Here is a 21,897-nt window from a genome sequence, read left to right as displayed (position 1 = left end):
CGGGTACTCGATCGAACGTTCGAATATCGAATACTAAAAATGGTACTCGGTTACTCGGATATGTATTTTTTTCTTATTTCAAAGTACATATTTTTATCAAAAACTTATCAAAAAATAACTTAAATACGCATACGGGGTAATTAGCGCGTCGTCATTTTTTACTATTTGACATTTTATCTCGGACAAAGACATTGGAAATGTAAATATTAAATAGTGGAGCGTATCAGGTGGACTAATAAAGAGTAACGACATAATCAAGTAATTTATCAGCTGACATGCATGCAATTCTATCAGTGCTTAAGTACAACTTACATGTAATTAGGTGTACGGCAGCTAAAAGCTCAAAGATGCTAATCTATGCTCCACATGTATGTCATTCCAATCAAATAAAAGTTTCTGTTACCTTTTTTTAGTCCTTGATTGCGAAATTTAACTATAAATCATAGGAGTATTTGTATGAAGTAGACCTAATAAATATATAATCTATCCAATAACATATAGCCATAAAAATTTATTAAAAAGAAGATGGACGAACAAGGCGAGCAAATGCCTACAGTGCGACAAATATGAAGGTGAAAAATTAAACCTAATTATAACAAATTTTCTTTTATATTTCTTCTATCATTAAAAGTACACTTTATGTAAAATCTCTACTCTTTGCAAAAATCTCATAAAAATATTTGTTTTTGAAATAGCATACACACCAAAGAGGGCAAAAAGGATCATTTTCTCATAGTATTACACAATTTTTCTATATGAGTGGGTCCTTGCTCCATTTTTTTGAAAGTTTATACACTAAGTTTGTGTGAAAAATACATTATTTGGTTAACAAAAATATGGAGCATAGACCCACTATACCTTAAAGAACACTTTTAGGACACAACATTTGTATCCTTCAGTTCTGAGAATACTCGAAGTCCATTTAGTCAAGGCCATATCACAAGCATGATTTAAATACTAATATTCATCAAGAGTTGTGTAGCGTAGTTGTTAGCGTCTTGATCTCAAAGGAAAATGATGCTCAGGATTTTTATTGTCAAGGTTCTTAGTAATAGAGTAATTTTTGCCGAGAAAATTGTCTTCACAAAAGTTTTGTTTGTCATATTGTCACTTTGTTCTAAATACTAAATTCACAAATTGAATATGATTTTTATATATATGAAATTTAGGGCATTCTGCACGTCTTGTTCGCCAATCTCTTTTTAAATTTACATTATCATTTAGGTGCTAGACATTTGGGCCCGAGAGAGTTGAGAGCACATCTGTATATCCCGTTTCCCAGTGATTGCTTCTGGTCCGTAGTACTATTGTTCCCAAGAACTCCAGTACTAAGCCTCCCCTACTGTTATTAGAAGAGGAGGGGGCCCCAAGCCTGAAAGCTTGACTATTACCCCAATCGAAAACTTTTTGCTTGATTTTTAACATTGCTATAAATTGGATACATCTGTTAACAACCTGTCTACCCGACATTGCACGAATCATCATGTATGATGGCTGGGTATGGAAAAAAACGAGCCATAAACGTTCAAAACCTTCTGGATCCGCCAAATGATGAGCCTCTATCACTTTAGCATCGGGGATACCTTCCCCTTCCCTTGGGTAAGGGACCACAATCCTTGTTCTAGGTTATTCAAAAAGGTTCTGTTGCCAAGGTCTGAGTGGTGAGTACCATCAAATCTATACAAGTCAATATTGGCAACAGATATATTTAATTTGTATGTGAAATCACACCTCCTCCCAATTCTGTGACAAAGATATTTCTGTTAATACTTTTGCGTCTCTTGTCAATCCTATTTTCACTGTTCAATGGGGCTTCATGCCAGTAACAGCGAGCTAAAATGTGTGACCACACCAATTTAGTGCTTGGAAAAAGAGTGTTATACCACAGGAAGCTACACTGAACCTCTTGTATAACTTTTTTACTAGTTAAGTTTTGAGTTACCAAGTTATTGGATCGTAAATGGACAGCTATATAGTTTTGGGTTCTTCTCGCTTGGTGACCTGTAGGATATGTGGGTCCAATTCATGCCAGCGCACCATCCTGCGTGTTCGTCATAGAAGTGTTGCAGGAAAGTTAAGTTATCCCCCTTGACTGCGTTTTGGCCGCTTCCCCCTGCCCAATAAGGGATAAAGGATCCTACGATCCTTATTTTAGAACCTGCAATGCTCTTTAGTTGGTTAATACTCTTCGATATTGATAGGACTATACATGTCTCTAACCCCCCTCCCCCCCAAAAAAACACACACACACACACACACACACATGATGGGTGGATGTGTGTATAATACAGAGGTATAGGGGTGTTGCCGGAATAGGAATTACATGTTCCTTAAGTATTTCAGAAAAGTTTTAGATTTCCATCTACCAAACTTCTGAATGCCAGAATTAGATGTGCCCTGTAATGTGAGGCCTGTTGCTCTGCCAATTCGGAAACTGTGTGTGCCAAAATGGCCTTGCATTGGTATGTTTTTCATTGCCCCTTGAAGAACTGCATTGAATTGGTACCTAGTTAATGTTTTTGTACAAAGATGAATTAGGAAACTGCAGTGCTTTCTATGGGTATTGGGTCTACACTCCATGAAAACCATTGTAGCTTTACCTGGGCGCAGAATTGAATGCAGTTGACTGTGGATAATAAAGGTAGTAGTCTTACCGACCTGGTCAGTTTTAGAGTGCGGTATGGGTAGCTTGTGCGAGTGAGCTTGTATATGTTGGAGTTGTATGCAATGGGAGGAATTGGGAATGTTCAGCTTGATTAAAGTGAATACCCCTACTCGAAACAACGCGAAATATACCAATGAGAATGCACATGTGAACAGTTCAACCTCATTAGTGGAGGAACACACTGATTGCAGGTACGAGGCATTTTTCTCAAAATTGTTAGCTATTGGAAGGCGATTATCGGGAAAGACCCTGTTGTTACGCTTTAAGCCGTGTAGTGCTATTGTGATTTGGAAGTATTTAGTAGGGTCTGGAGATGGTTAATTTTGCGAAAGTATGACAATGCACTTATGTAAAAGAACACTGAATTTGGTGAATGAATTTGGATGGATAGGCAGGATATGAAGTATAGTAAGTTATTATTGAGTAAAGATCAAGTTTGTTGTAATTCGCGAATGTTTTAAAAGGAATGGAATTCATTAAGGGAAGCCAGGTAAACTTAGTAGGTATTTTGTGATAAAGAGCTATGAAAACTAGATGCTGTCATGAGACAGTAATACCCGCACTAAGGTGTTTGCCTCTAAATGCACACTCCTTCATATTGGACTTACCAAGGAAAAGGTCAAAATAATTCTATAATTTACACAGTACATGTATTCGTCAAATCGAGCATAAAATGCTCAGGTGACCATGTGACCTATGAGCCTCTCATAAGTATTTCCTTTACTTAATTCATTACCAGTCTGAAATAACAGAATTTAATTAATGATGCAAATTAGGTTTTGATAACAGGGGGGATATAAATTTTTGGCCTATAATTGAACTTTTTAAATTTATTTTCTCAACAACAAATAATATTTTTTTTAGTACAAAGCGTATTTAATAAATTTATCAAAATGTGCAAACTTTTTTTAGTATTTGATTAGGCAGAAACCTTCTTGAAAAGTCATACCCAATCAATTTTGTTCCCCCCCCCCCAACACACACACACACACACAATTTGCTTGTTTTTTTGGAAATAGGCCTAGATGGCAAAGTTATGCTAAAACATCGTTTGTTATGATAATTTAAAATTTGTTCTTGTACTGTACATGTATGTGAACACCTTTTTGAAAATTTCTACATCACATTGGGCTTGCGCATGCGTCACCCTACTAGTACTAGTTTTACCATTATCTTTTTAAGATTGTACATGGTGCAGTGTGGTGCACAACATTACATGTATATCAGTAGTAATTAATTCATTTTGTCTTTTAATTGGATTATATTTCTTGAAGTTAACAGGACCTATGACAGTCGGTAAGTACAAGTTTGTAAACTTTGTCTGTCATCCATCTGTCCGTCTGTTAACTTTTCACATTTTTGTCTTTTTCACTAGAACCACTGAGCCAATTTCATCCAACCTTCCCACAAAGCATCTTCGGGTTAAGGGGATTGAAGATTATTCAAATGAAGGGTCACACCCTCTTTCAAGGGGGGATAATCAAGAATTAGTGAAAATCTGGTGGTATCATTTAAAAAATTCTTATCAAGAACCACTGACTGGGCAAAAAAAGTTGAAACTTTCTTTATATAGACTTAGTGTAGATTCAAATTTGTTCAAATTATGACCCACTGCATGGGGTAGGGTGGGGCCACATATCGTATGGGGATCCAAAGATTTACATAGAACAATGCAGGGTATTTTTTCCATCATAAATCTTCTTCTCAAGAACAGCAAGGGCATTATTGTCCCCCGTTTTCGCAAAAGGGACCTAGGGGACATTAAATCTCATTTGTCTGTCAGTCTGTCTATTTGTCAGTCTGTACATGTCCGTCTGTCACAATAAATTTAACCTTGGTCATAACTTTTGAATAATAAGAGATAGGGCTTTCATATTTCACATGTACATTACCTACAAGAACTTTCTAAATATACTATAATTTTTGAACCCATGACCTTGACCTTGAAGTTTGACCTACTTTTCAAAAAATTTAACATTATTTTAAATTGATCATTTTGAAAGAGAAAAGATAGGGCGGCATTCATATCATACTGATGTAAGCTATTCAACTGCATCAACATTTTTGACCTTGAGTTTTCCTTTGACCTTGACTTCACATTTCTTTAAATTAGTGTTTAGCTTAGTTTTAATGAAATCATTCAAACTACTGTAATCAAACTTCATATGCTGATACATACTGATGTAAGCTTTTCAACTGCATCACCCTTTTTTCTCCTTGACCTTTCTTTTGACCTTGACCTCACTTTTCTTAAACTAGTGTCTAGATCAGTTTTGATTCAATTCTAGATATATTTATCAAACTTCATATGCTGATACATACTGCTGAGAGCTATCAATTGCATCAACTTTTTTGACCTTGACTTTTCCTTTAACCTTGATCTCACTTTTTTAAATTAGTGTTAATCTACGTTTTAAATAAACCATTTATGATATTTTTATCAAACTTCATATGCTAATAGTAAATACATACTGATGTAAGCTTTTCAACTGCATCAACCTTTCCTTTGACCTTGACCTTGACCTCTCTTTTCTTAAAGAAGTGTTAAGCTCAGTTTTGAATAAATCATTCAAGATATTTTTATCAAGCCTAATATGTTGATATGTTTTGACTCCACAATTAAATTCCCATATCTGCTTCGGGGAGCGGTGTGGACCACATCTCTGCTTCTGGAGCCAAGTTGTGAAATTGTTCCCACTGTGAACGAGAAATACTGTCAGCTGTTTTGCTAACTTTTGATGTTACACATGAACATGTATGAATGTGAGTGAGAAAGTGCGAACGAATGGAATGGGGGAAGCCATTTTTAGTGAGCCAAGCGGCCAGCAAATTGCGCCCCCCCCCCGCCCCTCTGCACTACTTCTGAATAATTGCAAGTTGTTGTCTGATCATCAAATGCCGGATGTAATGACTGTGACCCCATGAAAGTGTTTCAAAAATGCTGCCATACTGCAAGGTCCGCTTTCATACTTTTATTGACCCTTATCATGTGGTAAGGTTTTTGATGCTGATTGTGGCATCAACTAATCGCCTGCAAAATACTCTGTCAAGTGCAACTGTTTTGCAGGCAAAATTGAGGAGTCCAATCAATGATTATAAGTCCTTTAAAGATACCTTTTTTGCTTGTGATGACTGCCTGAATACTTTCTCTAAGAGCAAATAACTCGTCTTCTGAAAGTCGCATTACCTTGCAGATTGTGTTAAATTCAATTCCTACAAAGATTATTGTTGTACTGGGCTAATGGTGGTTTTGTCAAGAGCTATTGGTTTCCGATGTGGCTACAAATATGTTTGAACAGATCAAGGCTGGATTGGCACTGACCAGAGTTTGGTAAACCAGCCAAAAGAAAGTCGTCTTAATAGTTTAGAACATGAGGGTTACATGATCTTGATTGAATGATCCAATGTAGTGCTGTTGCGATCTTCTCCCAGATTGCGAAGCTCGCGGATACACCAAATGGCATCATTTTATCGGAAAAAGTATTTATCCTGGAATTTAAACCCGATAGGTCAAAGTAATTTATGGCAACAGGAATGAGTCGAAATGCAGATTTGATATCAGATTTAGCTATTAGATTACCCCCTCTAGTGTAGCAATAATAGCTGCTGCGTCATCGACTGAAGCATAGTGCACTAAACATGTAGCTGGGTCTATAAAGAATGATGACCTGGGAATGACAGGTGGGGTGGTGGATGAGTCTAAAATCACCATCTTTTGGGGGAGAAGTCCTAATGGTAAAATTTGAAGGGATGGGAATAGTAGGTATTCGAACCCAAACCCCCCCTCCCCCCACCCCCCACGTGTATCTTCTGTTCTACTATATTGGTTTTTATGTTGCACTTTTTATACCCGCACTTTCTAAAGAAAGTTCGGGTATATTGTTGTTACTCATGTCTGTCCGTCCGTCCGTCCGTCTGTCCGTGCATCCGTCCGTCTGTCACAATCTTCTTTCTCAAACTCCTCTTACATTTTACACAGTAGCCTAATCATCTTTTGGGAGATGGTTGGTGGTGGCCCCTCCATAACCCATGGGGTCATGATTTGTACAAACTTGAATCTACACCTCTTGAGAATGCTTCCATATCAATCGTGCTCTTGTTGTTCTTGAAAAGAAGAATTTTGAAGATTTTTTCCCCTTTTATTCCTATATAAAACTTTGATCCCTTATTTTGGCCTGACCCTACCCTTGGAGGTCATGATTTGAAAATAGGAATATGTCCATAGGACCTGAATACCCCGCCGAATGTATATTACTAATGCAACATGAAAATTTGTATGAGTGTATGAAGTTTGATGAGAATATCTTTTTCAGTTTCTTTAAAATTGAAACTAAAATCTAAAAAAAATTGGATATAGATAAATTCTCACCGAATTACGTATAAGTGCATGCTTACATAAAAATATCTTAAATTGTTTCTTTAAAACTAAGCGAAATACAAATTAAAGAGAAGGGAGGTCAAGGTCACAGGAAAGTGCAAGGTGAAAAGTTTTTGATGCAGCTGAATAGCCCTCACTAATACATATCAGCATATTAAGTTTGATAAAAATATCTTGAATGATTTATTCAAAACTGAGCTTAACACTTCTTTAAGAAAAGAGAGGTCAAGGTCAAGGTCAAAGGAAAGGTTGATGCAGTTGAAAAGCTTACATCAGTATGTATTTACTATTAGCATATGAAGTTTGATAAAAATATCATAAATGGTTTATTTAAAACGTAGATAAACACTAATTTAAAAAAGTGAGATCAAGGTTAAAGGAAAAGTCAAGGTCAAAAAAGTTGATGCAATTGATAGCTCTCAGCAGTATGTATCAGCATATGAAGTTTGATAAATATATCTTGAATTGAATCAAAACTGATCTAGACACTAAGAGCGAATTTGTTGCATCTAAACTAGTTCAGGTTTTGGTTTAAGGTTTAAATCTAGTTTTTAAACTGGTTATAAGTTTCGATCCGGTTTACCTTGGTAAAACAAATGAACAGTTTATACAAGATGGCATCTAAAAGATGCATGCATGATTAATTATATTAATATTAATCATGTTAATTGGAAATCTGAAGCGGAAATAATGCTGCTGATGAAAAAAAGAGATAGAATAGCAAGAATTTTATGACGTTTTTCATGTGCATTTACAATGTAGAAAGAGCTAGAACATATTAACCAAATTACACATGCAAATAAAGTTAAAATCTTTTTCTTTATAAAAGAATCCAAGAAATTATAGTTTTTTGTTCCTTGTTTATCTTACTTAAAATGCAGTATTTATATTTATAATGCCTCAAAGATTCATCAAATGATCAATTTCCACATTTTTAACACATGGAAATATAAAAACTCAGGTATTTATAATACTACTCTTTAGATTTCCAACAATAAAACCGTCTTTACAGTAAGTTCTACAATTTACCATACATGTTAAAGTTTGTCCAAATGATTCAAAACTTATTTTTGAAAAGGAAAATTTAACATTTTCTGTTCATTATCATTGAACAAACACCATTACAATATGCAGCATTTATCTATTCTCTGAAGCCTTCTATAAAACATCAGAATGTGGCATTAAAGTCAAAAAGAGTTGTTTGTCCTCGAAAAAACAATCATTTATAACTTTTATCTTTATTAAAATAGTCACCACCTTTCATCACCGCCATACTGGAATACTTCCCTCTCTTTCGTAAACCGAAAAAACCACCACCGGAGGTGGTTTGGTTGGTTTAACGAACTGGTTTCAGTTACAGCAGAAACAAATAGAAAACCGGTTCTGGGTTTAAACTAGTTTAAAACCAGTTTGTGGAACAAATGAACAGTTTACAAAACTGGTTCAAAACTAAAACCAGTTTTTGAGAAACAAATTCGCCCTAATTTAAGAAAAGTGAGGTCAAGGTCAAAAGAAAGGTCGAGGAGAAAAAAGGGTGATGCAGTTGAAAAGCTTACATCAGTATGTATCAGCATATGAAGTTTGATTACAGTAGTTTGAATGATTTCATTAAAACTAAGCTAAACACTAATTTAAAGAAATGTGAAGTCAAGGTCAAAGGAAAACTCAAGGTCAAAAATGTTGATGCAGTTGAATAGCTTACATCAGTATGCATCAACATATGAAGATTGATTACACTATCTTTAATGCTATCTTTAAAACTGAGCTAAACACTAGTTTAAGAAAAGTGCAGTCAAGGTCAAAGGAAAGGTCAAGGTCAAAAAATGTTATGCAGTTGCATAGCTCTTATCAATATCTATCAGCGTATGAAGTTTGATAAAAATATCTTGGATAGTTTCTTTGAAACTGAGCTTTGAACTGAGCTAAAAGCAAAGTGTGACAGAAGGACAAGCAGAGGGATGGAAGAACGGAAGACGGACATGACAAACACTATATGCCTCGACCATATTCATGGGGGGGGGGGGGCATAAAAAACTTGAATCTACACTATATGAGGATGTTTTCGTATCAAAATGACTAACAAGCAAATTCAAAGAATTGTGGTCCCCAGTTGTATAGCTTACATCAGTATGCATCAACATATGAAGATTGATTACACTATCTTTAATGCTATCTTTAAAACTGAGCTAAACACTAGTTTAAGAAAAGTGAAGTCAAGGTCAAAGGAAAGGTCAAGGTCAAAAAATGTTATGCAGTTGCATAGTTCTTATCAATATCTATCAGCATATGAAGTTTGATAAAAATATCTTGGATAGTTTCTTTGAAACTGAGCTTTGAACTGAGCTAAAAGCAAAGTGCGACAGAAGGTCAAGCAGAGGGATGGAAGAACGGAAGACGGACATGACAAACACTATATGCCTCGGCCATATTCATTGGGGGGGGGGGATAAAAAACTTGAATCTACACTATATGAGGATGTTTTCATATCAAAATGACTAACAAGCAAATTCAAAGAATTGTGGTCCCCTGCTTTCCGTGTCTTAGTGGATGGGATGCCATTATTTATGGCATATTGTTTCAAATATGCACGTCCTATCATATGTCATTCAAAAGTAATCACCAAAGTTAAAATTTTTGAAAATTAGGTAAAACATCAAGGTCAAGGGGTAAAAAATCATAGCATGCTCGGAAACATCTTGTTACAGGTAATGTACATGTCAAATATGAAAGTCCTATCTCTTCTCAATCAAAAGTTATAAGGAAATATAACATTTTTGAAAAACAGATTAAACTTCAAAGTCAATGTCACAGTCAAAAGTCGTGATATATTTAGAAAGGCCTTGTCACAGGTAATATACATGTATGATATGAATGCCCTATCTTTTCTCTTTCAAAATGATCAATTTAAAATAATGTTAAATTTTTTGAAAAGTAGGTCAAACTTCAAGGTCAAGGTCATGGGTTCAAAAATTATAGTATATTTAGAAAGTTCTTGTAGGTAATGTACATGTGAAATATGAAAGCCCTATCTCTTATTATTCAAAAGTTATGACCAAGGTTAAATTTATTGTGACAGACGGACAGACTGACAAATAGACAGACTGACAGACAAATGAGATTTAATGTCCCCTAGGTCCCTTTTGCGAAAACGGGGGACAATAATGCCCTTGCTGTTCTTGAGAAGAAGATTTATGATGGAAAAAATACCCTGCATTTTTCTATGTAAATCTTTGGATCCCCATATGTGGCCCCACCCTACCCCATGCAGTGGGTCATAATTTGAACAAATTTGAATGTACACTAAGTCTATGTAAAGAAAGTTTCAACTTTTTTTGCCCAGTCAGTGGTTCTTGATAAGAATTTTTTAAATGATACCACCAGATTTTCACTAATTCTTGATTACCCCCCCCCCCCCCTTGAAAGAGGGTGTGACCCTTCATTTGAACAATCTTCAATCCCCTTAACCAGAAGATGCTTTGTGGCAACGTTGGTTGAAATTGGCCCAGTGGTTCTAGTGAAGAAGACAAAAATGTGAAAAGTTTACAGACGGACAGATGGATGACAGACAAAATGTGATCAGAAAACCAGAAAACTCAAGTGAGCTAAAAACTTATGGTCACAAGTACTTGGAAAGAGTTACAGTATTTAAAATGCAGTTTTTTTGTCATGCATTGTTTTCAGAAGCTGAAAATGTATGACTTGTATCCATGCTGAAAAAACTGCACATTTCAGAAAACAGTATGATTAAAAATAGTTAATCAAGGTGCTTTGAGTAGCAAAATAAGCTAAACTGGTATAGCTATTATTAATTCCAGTTAAGTGTGCCGTTTTGCATTACGTCACAACCTATGACGACAGCTGTGATCAAGGTATATAATACACGCCTCCTAACCGCAAACTTTATGACTGGTAGTTTCTTCTTATCCTTGATTGGTTGCTCGTGCAACAGACTATCTCCGTGTCAATGTTGATAAAATGAGTTGACCAATCAGACAGCGGCGTTGTGAATTGTTTACGCCGGGCGCATCTATCGAAAAAGATCGTGACGTAATGCGAAACGGCACACTTCACTGGAATTGATAATAATTCAATCACAGAGCTTAGTCAATTTTAAGACGCACAACCTTTTCAACCCTTTATCATTTTTAAAATATTTATATCATCATTTCTGATTCAAGGGAGACCTAGAGACTGATTCAAGGGAGACCTAGAGATATGACCAGAAGTACTGTATAGGGGAATAATTTCACGGGTTGTAATTTTCACGGTTTTCTCTCCCCTGACACGATCGCGGTTTGTTGAATTCGCGGAATCGGTATATAATAAAAGTTACCTCCCTTGTCTATATCCGTTTTATCCAGAACGACATTATTCACTTTAAAAACAACAGGGTAGGTTTATATAAAATACTTAGATTTAATAATTAATTGACGATAAATTAAAACAAGTGCAGTTAATAAAAGTCCTTGACTATAAACGTCGAATGACTTTCTTATATACTATTACGATGAGTGCATGTACACCCCAAGATCTTCTTTCCGAAGGGATAATACATCGCGGCAAAAAACCACTGGACGGTAAGAAGTGTGTTAATGTAGGTCGAAGAAATAATATCCATCCACATCTTCAGCAAGTTCAATAGTTATTTGAATGATTTTTTAAAAACAAAATGTCGATAAAAACTAATACGCATGGTAATGCAGGTAACAAATACACGTGGTCACATAGTTATGCACGGGTAATCAAAACCCATGACCCACGTGTTTTGATTGATGCATCGTGGGCTATTAAAACAGCTTTTTAACAAATACGGGTTTATTATCTGCTGATCTAAATTAGAGTAACGCGTGATAATTAGAATAATTGAATGACAAGTGCGACTCGTAATTACTGAAATGACCATGTAATACATGTATATATACCTATCGTAGTCTAATCTCAAATTTCCAAATATAACATGGAGGTTATTGAAAACTTATTCACTGTTTCTTGAATTCACGGATTTATTAACACCGTGAATATAGCGAATATTAACACCGCGAGTTATTTTCCCCCTATACAGGGGTATATCTGTTGACTAATAAACATGTACATGTATATTGTGTTTTTTAAGTCATTTGTTTGTTTGTTGCTAAATGTCCTTTTTTCACTCATATGGAGACACCACCACTTAAAAATAATGAAGACGTACAAGTCGGATTTGAGGTTAACATTCATTTTAGGAGTTTTCAACAATTAAGACGTAAAGAGATAACTGATCCTTCCCCTCGCCCCTTCCCCTTCCCAGACCCCTGTTTGTTCATGTATGCAAACTAATACTATGTTTTGACATAAAAAAATGTGAATATATACAAATAGTTTAATGGTCCATCTCTTTGAATGATTTTCATTCCTAATTCTAGGAGGGTACATGGGTTGACCCAAATTCATGAATGAAATGTCAAGCAATCTTATCATTGATGCACTTTTATTTAATTTGACGTCATATTGTGAACATTCCCAGTCCATTAAGAGAGTGTAGATGACCTGCAGATGTTCAAAACCTTAAACCATTAGATGTTCATAACATAGTAACACAAGAAACAAAATTAATTATAGTCAACTGGAAAAGTTTTCTACTATTTTGGAGTCACATGATCATTTGTCATTTCAGGGACAGGGAGCGGCTAGGGAGATTGTCCCCAAAGGCCCCCCTTGGAGTTATTTAAATAAGACTATATACTGATTTACAGAAGCATATAAAAAATGACTTTGGACGCCCTCCCCCCCCCCCCTATAAAAAACGGACCCCACCATCGTTTTTATTTTGTTTGTTTGTTTTTTTGTTTTTGTTCTTTGTTTTTTTTTTTTTTTTTGCTTCTCAGGAAATTCTGGGCTGGAAATTTTTTTGACTGATGTGTGGACCCCCCCCCCCTCGGAAAAAATTCCTGGATCTGTGCATGTAACTGAGTGTAATGTCGACAACGGGAGATAACTCTTCAGAATGTGAAATTCCTCTATTGTGGTATCGATGATCTTTGATCCTTTTTGAACTTTAACCTAACCATTTGCATTTCGGTTTATTTTACCCCAATCTATACTTAAACTTGCACTTACTGACTGTCATAGGTCCTGTCAACTTCATGAAATATAATCCAATTAAAACACAAAATGAATTAATTCCTACTGATATACATGTAACGATGTACACCACACTGCACCATGTGCAATCTTAAAATGATAATGGTAAAACTAGTACTAGTAGGGTGACGGATGCGCAAGCCCAATGTGATGTAGAAATTTTCAAAAAGGTGTTCACATACATGTACAGTACAAGAACAAATTTTAAATTATCATAACAAACGATGTTTTAACATAACTTTGCCATCTAGGCCTATTTCCAAAAAAAAAAAAAAAAACCAAACAAAAAAAAAAAAAAAAAAAAAAAAAAAAAAAAAAAAAACCAAGCAAATTGAGTGTGTGTGTGTGTGTGGGGGGGGGGGGGGAGGTGACAAAATTAATTGGGTATGGCTTTTCAAGAAGGTTTTTGCCTAATCAAATACTAAAAAAAAGTTTGCACATATTGATAAATTTATTAAAAACGCTTTGTACTAAAAAAAATATTATTTGTTGTTGAGAAAATAAATTTAAAAAGTTCAATTATAGGCCAAAAATTTATATCCCCCCTGTTATCAAAACCTAATTTGCATCATTAATTAAATTCTGTTATTTCAGACTGGTAATGAATTAAGTAAAGGGAATTCTTATAAGAGGCTCATAGTTCACATGGTCACCTGAGCATTTTATGCTCGATTTGACGAATACATGTACTGTGTAAATTATAGAATTATTTTGACCTTTTCCTTGGTAAGCCCTATATGAAGGAGTGTGCATTTAGAGGCAAACACCTTAGTGCGGGTATTACTGTCTCATGACAGCATCTAGTTAATTTTTTTGATTCTCTGTAGAGCCTTGGGCAATTGTACTGAAGTTGAAAACCATGTAGAAACCATTTATGATAAAAGATTTAGCGTTTTAACCTTGACGATAAGACAAGTTGTAGACATCAGTTGGAGTTTTTGACTGCGGGGTGTGATTCTCTATATGAATTGCTTGACGGACGAACCTCCAATTCCGGTAGAATTTGCATGACCTGACTACATTAAAATCATAACAATAAAGGATTGAAGCTGAATTATATTTTTCTTAGTCGATGTAATATTTGGCTGTAATTTGTGTGCAAGATTTGAGCTTTTCTTGAGCCTAAGTGATGGAGTAATTGTTGGTGACATGAATTAAACAGTTCTGAGTTTATGATTGTCGATCGGAGACTTTGCGGAGACAAAACTGTTCGTCATATGTAAACAACTCATTCCCAGACCTGTCGGCTGCCATTCTAAACATCTCTCATGTATTTAAATAATTCTTGAACCCTGGTTCTAAATTATTCCAACACTCCTTATATTGTACTTTGTCGCTTTGTTACTTAAATTGAAATTGATTATATCATAATTGGTATTATTTGCTTCACAGAATTAAACAAAATAAAGCAAATTATGAAAAGAATTGATAACAGAACGTTAATTACATAATATGTGGCGTTAATGATTACATACTCAGTAATATAAAATAACAATCTTCTTGTCTGAAACCATCGTGTACTTGGTTTCATTTTTCACTTGTTAAATTTAATCAAGTTATGACATCCTAATTCACTTAATCAACATTGGCTTCTCTGTTTTACCAGAGACATATGCTATGTCTCTGGTTTTACCCAACTGTCAATCATGAAAATTGCACTGATTGCCAGTTGCTATTCTAGAATTTTTATGTTACATATGTAAGAAATAATAGAGTAAGCTATAAAGTCAATTAAATTCATCACTGGACAGCAAAATGAATTAAATCGAAATTATTCATAAGGAAAAACAGGAAAGTGTTTGGTAATAATGTTGTAAATAATCTTAGCCTTTCATAATGTTAAATTACGTGAGTTAAACAGAGTGATCTAGATAATTGTTATGAAAACATGTCATTATATCTGGTAAATCCTAACGTAAAATATTATTATTTTGTCGATTACTGTGTAATTCATTTTGATTTAATTAAAGTGACGCAGTTTTCAATGTGTCATCACAGTATAGAGCTTTTAATTATTAGGTTGCTTTCTAATTAATTCATTGAATAGGGTTTATATTCCATTTGCAAGTTTGATCTATTATCCATTTCGATAGAGAAACACCATTCTCTTTAAGAATACTGTCTCTAGTCAAACGTATATCGGTAAGTATTATTTAAAACAACATTATTCCCATTAAAATATCAGAAGCACAAAAATAAATAATATTTTGATAAAACTGAAGGGCAATAATGTTAAAGTACTTGTTGAATCTCAGATAATAATGCAAGTTAACATTTACAGTAGAAGTCAACATATTCCTTTCTAATCATATCATGAACAAATGAGAAAAAATCAGACAGAACGTAAAACATCATGTAGACATGTGTAAATCAAATGCCATGACCAAATGCCATGCGAGGCATTTGGCCTAGTGCTGATTCTGTAGTTAAAGAGTTTTACCAAATATCGGAAAATAAAGGGAGGGCTAAGAATAAGATTTTACCTTAATATCCATTTTGGCTTGGTTTCAATCTACCATTTTTACTGTGTACATTCCTGATTAAGTAAGGTATGTCGCTGATAGCTTATCATAACTAACGGGTCAAACGAAACACAAGCTCACAAAGTAAATAAAAAAAAATAACATATGCACTTCTTTTGAGATCAGTCTATTCAGTTTCAATTATCATCTTAACAATGCATTCTTATTTACTTCATTAAAATTAAGTTTAACACACATGTTCAAGTAATTCAGCTACCTAGGACAAACAACTCCCATAACCTAAAAGCTAAGAAAAAGCTGAAATCCTTTATGCTCTGTGATTGTCAATTGAAAGAATTCTAAAAATTAAAGGCTTATAATATATATATATATATATATATATATATATATATATATATATATATATATATATATATATATATATATATATATATATATATATATATATATATATATTACATTTTCAACAGTGAAATACTGTGATTTATTTATTGAATAAAAGTGATATTCTCTCACAGTGTGAAAGGATACCAGAATGATATTCTCTCACAGTGTGAAAGGATATCAAAGTAAGTAAAAAATAATTTCTGGCCTGTCATAAGATAGAAATAGTAACTAAGCATCTTGATAGAGCTAAAACTGCAAATTTCTTCCCAAATACCGGTATGTTGCTAAAATCCATGCTATGTAATGTTTTCAATCACACAACTGCTAAGCTATGACGTTTCAACCGCTCAACTATGACGTCAAGCCTATGACACTGTGTAAAGAAAAGACAGAGGCAAAGTCAAAATCAAAGGAAATGTAATAAACAGAAAATTCAATGTTTTGTAGAAGAATATGGAATTTATTTCACTCGTGAGACAGGATTTTTTGATATTTTCACTCGTGCTTCGCACTCGTGAAAATATCCAAAAATCATGTCCCACTCGTGAAATAAATTCCATATTCTTCTACAAAACATTGAATATCCTCTTTATATATATATATATATATATATATATATATATATATATATATATATATATATATATATATATATATATATATAAAGATTTAGCCACCTGAGGAGTACAATTTTCACCGAGTCCGAAGGGCGAGGTAAATATTGTACTTCGAAGGTGGCTTAATCATCGTATTTACTGAAATACATGTAATAGCGATAATTGTAGTATTACATGATTTAATGATTAAATGATACAAACTCATTAAGCAGTTCATGCCATCTAACTTGATTACATTTGATTAAGTCCTAGCCAAATGCAATGAGAGAAGCAGGGTTTAATAAACATTACCAGTCATATTAATTTGGATTTTTTTTAAAAAAAAAATCTACTTTAGGGCAGGGGATATTATTGGCGGAAAATGATAGCTGAAAAAATCTCTAATTGGTCCCCATGAAAAAAGAATTCTCTAAACTTCAAATTTTGTTTTGGGGTTGGGGCGGGGCTAAAGGTGGGGGATTAAGGTCCATTAATGGGGTACTACCCTTTGTATAAATATTTTAAGTCTAAATTAAAAGTGAAAATTTACGGTTAGAAAAAAGGTGTGTTTTTTTTGGGTGGGGGTGGGGGGGGGGGTCCTCTGCCCCCCCCCCCCCCAATTACAAATTATATATTCCCTAATATTATGTTCACTTGAGTGGGAGTCTGTAGCAAGTAAAATAGCTTTCGAAAACTATTTTGAATCAATGTGAAATTTCCCATCTATTTGGGATTGTTGATAAAATAAAATCCTTATAATCACCTTAAAGGTCACGTGCAGGTGAATATTACGTAGTATTTTTGCTACATTATTGGATCTCAGCCAATCAGAGAAATAGGACTTATTTAATTATATATATATATATATATATATATATATATATATATATATATATATATATATATATATATATATATATATATATATATATATATATATATATATATATATATATATATATATATAGATTTAAGGGGCATAAATCAGCTCGGAAAGAATCATATGGCTTATTACAAATCGACTGGCAATACCGTGATGAGCAAACTTTTGTGCAAAACTGCAAGTGAAGCATACCTAAGTGGGGATTCTTTATAGTAAAGGCACAAGATTTTTCTATGCAGTTTTAAATCTGAACAGAATATAAAGCACCTCATTAAAATTCAAGTAAAAGAAACAGAGTGCACAAATGCTACTTAAAGCAGATGTGGAAAAATAATGACACCAGGAACAAGGTAGACTTAGTTAAATAGCTGAACATACGTTTTGATTTCAAAATGATTAGGAATTTATAATAGTCTGTCAGCTGGATGCCTTTCTGATATGATATTGATCATAATTAAGAGCCATTCTCTGTAATGACTTTAACTTTTATATAGGAACTGTGGCACGCATAGTCTCAGAATTTCTCCAAACTCTCTATGATAAAAGTCTTTGATACCGTAAACTCAAATCAGGCAAAAATTGGTTGCTACGTGTCATGGTTACCATAGCAACATGTCCTAAATTTTGAAAAATGGCATTTTTCAACATGTTCAGAGTCCTACAGTTAACGTTTGCAGCAAAGCAAACAAGTGGCAATGACTGTTTCTGAAAGTTGAAGGCCTGATGTCTTAAATGCATGATAAACATGTTTGGTAAATCAACTATTACATACGTTGCTATGGAAACAAAGTATTCAAAAGTAATAATTTTGTTCATTTAATTTTATAAAGTCATACACTTAAGAATAAAAACAATTATAGGTTGAAATGCACGCAAATAATAGACAGGAGATCCTTGTAACGTATACCAAGGACGAAATATGATATTTCTTATAAGTTGGCAATGGTTGCCATGGTTTTAATACCACAAAGGGATTTTAAATTTACTCTCTTAGTATTTTAATCTTATCCTATCTTTTTACAAAGCATATTTCTATATAACTGATGATCAATTTTTAAAGGCCTTGGTGTGACCCTAATTTTCCCATTTCAAAAAATTCAAATTTGGTTCTTTAAATAGAGCGTTGCTATGGAAATTAGCCGAAAAAATATGCATAAAAATCTGAAAAATATTCTGTTTCCTTGGATACGTACCCTTGTATGTAGATTCCCAAAGCTTTTATGATTGATATATATGAACAACTAACCTGACTTTCAATTTTGACTACCAACCAACCTCTAACTGGATGCAAAAAGCTGGCACATAGGATTTAATTTTGAAATAAAATTAACGAAATCGAACATTTTCCCTTCTTGGTAACCATAGCAACAGTGTTGTATTTTTCAACAAACTTTATCAATATATGATATTCAACTTTAGTTCTACCAGATAAGTACTATTCAAGGTGAGTCAAATCATATGTTCCTTGATTAAAAGGTAAGAAAAGCAGTAAGAAAATATCACTTTAAACAACTGGTACGTTGTTTCCATGGTTACACTGCAAAGTAACAATTAATCCCAATTTTTCTTATGTTGTCGGTGTTGCAAGTTCCTAAGGATGTATATGTGCCAGTCATGAATTTTATTGTTTTTCCTCAAGATAGTAGCATTAACCCAATCTTAGCAACGAATTTTGCATCGTTTCACTGTGTTACCATGGCAACCATGAAAGTTATTTTTAGAATAATATTGCCAATACCTTATTACTTAAGGTCAAAAATTTTTATCGCTTTTCTTCAATTGTTGATTGAGTTTGATCATGTAACATCTATCATTAGTGAATATTGAGCGTTTTTCAGCATTTTTCGGCATCTTAAATGTATTCCAAATGTACCCATGGTTACCACCTACTTAGAGATAAATTCTAAATAGTTTCTTTACAGCATAAGTTGCAACAAGGTGTCATGTTTTTGTGAGAATAGTTTGTTTTTTTTTTCTTAGTCTTTATTAAGGCTTAATAAAAATTCAAAGTAGCTGAAAATCTCAATTTTTTCAACTTTTCTGCCTGTTACCATGGCAACCAAGACACATAGCAACGAAATTTTATTTGATATATGTTTCTGGTGTTAAGTTGTAATAATGGGCAAAGTTTCATCAAAATCGGTGACCATGCGTGGCAAAGAAGTTTAAGTGGTTACAGAGAATCGCTATTAAAACAAGAAAAAAAATAAACAACTTCTATTTACCTTAATATACCAGTAGCTGCATTCATAACTTGTTATAACAAGGACAGATGACTAGTATTAATTTGTAAATACACTGTAAATGTAATTGTGCATTTTCTCGAATCAAACATTTTTCTCAACAAGATGAAATATTCAAGCATGCCAGTCACTATGAACGGGTAAACTGAGACAATTTAGTACATAAGTTACGGCTAAACATTTTGTATAAAAGACGGTAGTCAACACACAACGTAACGATATACTGTCATTGTAAACAAGAGCCTCAAGGGCTTTAATGGCCAAATGATTATAATGCAACCATGTAATGGATCCATGGAATGTCATTTTGATACTTATATAATAAAACCAACAAGATGCGTTTGATAATATACAAATGACAAGAGAATTGCCATTTCTAATTAAACACAATGAATTGAGGGTGTTTTTAACAAATTACAAGATAAAAAGTAAATAATATTGTCAAAGTTGATAGGCCTACTGCATATGTGGTTGGACAGTTTCCCTTATACCCGGAAGGAACATGTCACATGTGTTTTACATTAAATATGTGAATATACCTACCTTGTTGTAATAATACTGCAAGAATTATCCATGAAAACTCTTCGATCAATTGCTCTCAATAAATCTATTACTTGTTAACACACTGAAAATTCACTTTCATGATGTCATGCATTTAAACCGTAAACTGCACTGGACACTAGATTGATTGTGCATGTATGTTGTTTTAAGTCCTGTTCGAGAATTTTTCACTCATATAGGGACGTCATTATATACCATTGAAAGGCTTCAAATCTAGACCTATACTCGGCATTCAGGGCTATTGAGCAGTGAGGGATCTTTATCGTGCCAACGCCTGTAGTGACACGGGCGTTGGTTTTTAAGGTAGGTCCAAATTTTTGTCAAACTAATATTTTTTTTCATTTGAATACCTTAAATAGGTCATAAACTAACTAAAAAGCCCATAAAACACGTGCCTTTCCATGCTTATTTCCATACAAACTGTCTCAAGAGTACACGCCTCTCAAAATTCAACAGCCAAAATTTAACATAGAGAAGTATGATCTCATATTTTATTTAGTTATACACCAAAACACATCAAACTTAGATTAAAAATCAAAAATATTCATTTGCCAGGAGAATATTTGATGATTTTCACTGGAAAATAAATTGACGATATACTAGTATCTGCCCACGTCCTTCAGAAAAAAAATCCCAAAATGACTTAATTTTTGATAATTCTCAAAATCTTAACCGTTTACATACCCTATTTTCCTTTCAAATTATTTTAGGAATGACTCTAATTCTTGGCCAAATTATTCGAGTATAACCTGGTCTGGGTCAGTTTACGCTTTATAATCCGCGAAGCGGATTATAAAACAGCGTAAACTGACCAAAACCAGGTTATACTCGAATAATTTGGCCAAGAATTAGAGTCATTCCTTATAATTTAATTTTAAAATCATTAAATAACTATGGGTGTAAAATTTCGTTGCATTTTATTAGTTCAAATTTGCCGCTCAATAATACAACCGTAGTAACGGAAGTAACGGAAGTGATGGGAAGCAAGGGGAGGTAAAAACTGATACATAGGCTTAGCAGCCTTGTTGTTTGTTTACATGTGGTAAGATCGAATTATTGTTTGAAGTTAAAGGTACATTTATTAAATCTGGAATTTTCCATGAATCCCGAGGACTGGAAATGAGAGGATTGTATGGATACAGATGATTCAGCTTGTTGTCAGGGGGGTGTGTCCCCATACCAAACCAGGTTATACAGAAATAATTTGTGTTCCTTTTTGGATATTAACCAATCAGAGTCTGAAATACAAACAAAATTAAAATATTTAGAATTATATCTAAGGTTAACAAAAACACTTATTTTATCATGGATGACGGCAATTTTTTTTTTTTTTTTACAAAACAGTCTTTTTAACATGTATACATTTGGGGATATCAAGGTTTACAATCATTCTTTGCAAAATTTGAAAAAAAAGAAAATATGAAAGGATAGTGCTGTCTTAAAATCAATGAAAGTGGATCACATGTCAATTTGTACGGAAAATATTAAATATTTTGGTCCATACAGGCAATTTTGTGTCTCTCTGTGTGTATATAAAATGACTTATTGATCCAACGGGTAGGGTGTAAAGTCCTAATTCCC

Source organism: Saccostrea echinata, unplaced genomic scaffold (genome assembly GCF_033153115.1).
Source record: "Saccostrea echinata isolate AGI-Se365-2 ecotype Australia unplaced genomic scaffold, CSIRO_AGI_Sech_v1 ptg000030l, whole genome shotgun sequence".
Taxonomy (NCBI): domain Eukaryota; kingdom Metazoa; phylum Mollusca; class Bivalvia; order Ostreida; family Ostreidae; genus Saccostrea; species Saccostrea echinata.
This window is presented reverse-complemented; position numbering follows the sequence as displayed.